Raw genomic sequence first — 5,118 nt, forward strand, 5'->3', positions numbered from 1 at the left:
TACGGCTTATTTCAAATTTATCTTCATTTAAATCTTTTGACTTAATTGGAAGGTCATCATTATTTTCTGCAATAATTAATTTTTATTAAAATCGATCGCTTACATATTTATAGGTAAACATTAGCACGCATTAAAACTATATGTCATAGTAAAAAATCAAAATATTTGATTAATAATACATAATAATTTATTAGTTAAATATAAAATGTATTTCTTCTTTCAATCTTACCTTTTCCTTTACATTGAACTTTTTTTGAACTTTTTGACATTTCAAGGTCTTCTACAGTTTCTGCAATAATTAATTACAGTCACTTTCATAGGTATTACCGCATAATTCATAAATTAAAAATATTTCTTATAACGTTTTGGAAACTGTAATTTTTGTATATGTTCTTATTTGTGTATATATATATACGTATACATATAAACATAGGTATATAAATTCCTCATTTAAACATTTACTCATAAATGTTATGAGAACATTTGATGTAGTTAGGTACTTTAGTTTTCAACGCCGTAAACATAACGTATGAATTACAATGTATTTACTATTTATAGATCATTATTACTTATTACTTTAAATTATCCAACTTAAATCAGATTTATGTTTACAAATATTTAAACTTTATACAATTTTAATGTTTAACGTTTTGTAATTTCAACTTTATTTATTATTTCGTTTTATGTTAAATACTAATACTAAAAATAAAATTCTAATTATCGATGCGATTGAACATAATAATCAATAAAATGAATTGAACTACAAAAATAGATTAAAGCATAAAAAAAAAACGAGTGGTACTTGGGGACTGCCATGGTAAAGCTATTGCATAGCAATTTGGTGGCTATGTATCATGTAACTATTTATTAATTCAAGTTACATTTTTTTTAGCACGATGACTGAAAAGAATTTTTTTTTTATTAAATAAATAAGAAAAACATTATACGAACATATTTTATTTAAGACTTTTTTTGCTTAGACATCTGGATTAGTCCAAATAACAATAACAAAAATTATAACACAGCAATCAAATACTGTGTAATAACACAACGTATTTATGGCTTTACTGTAAAATCATGAAAACTGAGCTCGGAGCATTATACATAGTTATATTAAATAAGGTGATATTGGATTGAGTCCATGATACTTTTATGTATTTGAATTGAGCTTAAATTATTATCTTAATATCTTTGAATTGAGTCCCTATAGATAAAATGTCATAACTACCTACATAATAAAATTCACTCATAATCAAATGCTTTTTTTCATTCGGGACATCCAAATATTTTTATTCTTGTGGACACTCTTCTGTGTATAAAATTAAGAAGCAAAGCAAAAAAACCATGTAATGAAACATTAGAAAAAAAAAAATTTACGGAAGCAGACAAACAAATATATATATATAAACAAATTTGGAGATTTGACTTTTTAAAATCTGTATAATTTAATTTTTTACCGGCCACTATTTAATTATTAACAATATTATATAACACATAATTGTTATTAATTATTATTATTTTAAAAACATTATTAATTATTATTAAAAACAATGTAAGCAATCAATATATATATATATATATCAATAATAGGCTGAAGGGACTCAACTCGAACAACCTAACAATATTAGTCGTACTTAACTCCGATACCCAAATGTATTTTTGGGACTCATTCAATGTCAGCCATTAAATGTATACGTTAGTTCATGGATTAACTCGTAGACAAGTAGAATACTCCGATTTATGTCTAATTTCAATACTAATATATTTATATTATAAAATATAAGTACATTTATACCTGCTACCTGCAAATAAACCTGTAAACAATAACCGATGACCGCAGATAGCACGATAAGACTAGTTTAATTCACCGCGTGGTAGACAAAGAGGGGGATCTTATCGCTTACGGTCATGGTTTTTCTTACGAAACATTTTTTTTCGGTCACCACGCCAGGCCCACAATAAAAAATATGCAATAGTTTAAAAAAAACATATGAGTAACTTTTTACAAAATTTATTATTTTTTATTAATGTGCATTAATATATTCTTTTTAATTGTATTTCAATTATTTCGTTTAAAATTGTTTTTAATATTTTATAACTTTATAGCATTATACAATACATTTTGAAACCCTGCTCTAAATTACTTACCAAATTGCATTACATAAAAGTAGTTGAATAATCCATCAAAATCTATGCAAATAATAATATATCACACGTTTATAATATTCAAAATTATGAGTAGAACAACAGACACGCGCGTTTTTAATAAATAGGTAGACCAAAATTTGTTCATATCATAAATTTATACCTACTTACTCGATATCCCTAATTCAAATAATTGCCCTGTTAGTCATATATTAAACATTAGAAATAGATTATTGGTGAACATAAAATTGATTGAAAGAAATAATTTGTGAAAACTGCTATTAAATCGATAAATAAATTTAATTTAAACTCTGCAAAATACCACTCAATACCTTTGGCGCGTTTTAAGGGGAAAAAGGTAAAAAAAAAAAAAATAATAATAATAAATAAATTAATATAATTGAATATTTTTACATGATAAATCTAGAATATTACGTTTATTGTTTTATGTTTTAATAAAATCAAAAGAATGCATTGTACTTAAAATTCATCCAGTATATTATCATGGTTATATTGAATAAATCAATCGTAAAATATATTGTTAACTAATACAAACTCTCTTACTTGTGCATTCTAAAAAAAAAAAAATAACAATAATAGCTATATTAAATAAAAGTAAAACATTGAAAAGTGATTTATGTAATTGAATATATACATGTAATATATGTAGGTAAAAATATTAAGATTAATATATGGTTGATTGTTAATCGTCGTATGTCAAAATATCTTTGAACTTTATCATGAGATCAGCTATGTGTGTTACAAATGATTATCAATATAGATGATTATCTTATTTATTTATAATTTTAAAGAAACATAAATTTTTGATTAGGTCATTTATGATAAAGTATGCCCCGGTGTCCCAGCCGGTCATTAAGAATGTCCTGGGTAATAAGTAGAAGCTGAGAGAAAATAACTTTATTATTGTATTATTTAATAATATAATTATATTGTACTGTAACCTTTATATTATTATCTTATTTTATATATTTATATAATCAAAAAAAAAAAAGTTATTCAATACGATGTCCGAGTTTGGTAATATATAACTAATACCAAATGTGTGTTTTAAAGGGAGAAACATAAAAAAAATGAAATATGCATGAATAGAATTAAATATTTTTACATGATATATCTAGAATATTACGTTTTAATAAACTCAAAGTAATGCATAGTACTTAAAATGCATCCAGTATATTATCATCATTATATTGTATAAATCAATCGTAAAATGTATTGTTAACCAATACGAATTCTCTTACTTAAGTATTCTAAAAAAAAAAAAAAAATTTAAAAGTAATAAAAATAGCTGCAATAAAATATAAAAGAAAAACATTCAAAAGTGATTAATGTCATTGCGAATAAATGTACCCGTAAGTAAAAATGTTATAGTTAATATGGTTAATTGATAATCATTGTATTTTAAAATATCTTTGTACTTTATTATGAGATCCACTTTATATATTACAAATGATTATCAATACAGATGATTATCTTATTTATTTTTAATTTTAACGAAACATAAATATTTGATTGGGTCAGTTAGGATAAGGTATGTCTCGGTGTCCTAGCCGATCATTAAGGATTTACCGGGTAATAGAAGTTGAGAAAAAATAACTTTAATGTTGTATTATTTAATAATATAATTAAATTGTACACTGTATCCTTATACATGATTATCATATATTATATTATCTAAAAAAAAAATTATTCAATATGATTTACGGTTTTGGTACTTTCAAAATCTAGCAACCCTATAGTTATAATAAATAGTTATATAATAATAATATGTTCATAAAGTTATGTCCACTTCTAGTATGTCAAATATCTATCTAATAGTTAGAGTTTACAAAAATACACATTTATTTTTTATTATGACTCACAAGTTATATTATTTTTCTTCAATATGTAATGAAAATACTTTTATTATTTTTATCAAAACTTACCAAATATTATAATTAACTTTTTATTTATTTTTTTCATTCTACTATCTATTTAGGCTTTTTAAATTGTTTATCGGACATAATGAAATTATATAAAATGAAATTATTATATTTCACTTACATATAAATAATGTAACTATTATCATTGATTAAATAAACTTATATATACGTATATGTAATCAATGCTATTAAAGAATATATGTAAAATTGAATTAATAAAATATTAAATCATAAAATATTATGAATTTATATACATAATATAATATATCTTAAAAAATAATATAAAATATCAGTACCTATTATTTTTAATATAATATCAATTTCATATCATTATTTAAATATTAAAACATTGATAGTTATTACCATTATAATCGGCAACGCTATGTCGTATTATAAACATCAAAGTTAATGCCAAAATCGATAACACTTTATAAGAAATCATAATTGTTGTTAAAATAACTACAATGAACGAACATACATTAATTTGTTTTGCGAAGAATAGAATAAGAATAATTTTTGAATAGGTACAATATAAATTATTTATTTATTTATTAACATTTTAGTAAACATTTCGACCATTATACTATACAGCAGTGTACAAAAAAAATGTCTGTTTCAAGATCTATATAAATAAATATAATACATACACATATGGTATATTGGTAAAAACAAAGATAGATTGTTTTTTTTTAGTGCAATTTTAAATCGAATATTGACTTGGTTTAAGTTTGTATATTGTACATGTGTAATACTTTTAAGCTCCAAAAATTAATAAATTTAAAAGACAGCAAAATAACTAAAATCGTTATTTTTCGTTTAATATCGAATTTTTTCCAAATTTGAACTTTAAATATCTATACAAAAAAATAGTATACTTCTATATTTTAAGGATTTTAGTTAAAAATTCATAAAAACTTTTCTTTTTATACCTATCATTTGAAAACTTAATACATAATTCCTCATAAATAGTTCTGACAAAAACCATCAAATCTAAATATATATTAAAGAAATACGAAAATAAAAATTTTAT

The sequence above is a fragment of the Rhopalosiphum maidis genome, chromosome 2 (genome assembly GCF_003676215.2).
Source record: "Rhopalosiphum maidis isolate BTI-1 chromosome 2, ASM367621v3, whole genome shotgun sequence".
NCBI classification, from domain to species: domain Eukaryota; kingdom Metazoa; phylum Arthropoda; class Insecta; order Hemiptera; family Aphididae; genus Rhopalosiphum; species Rhopalosiphum maidis.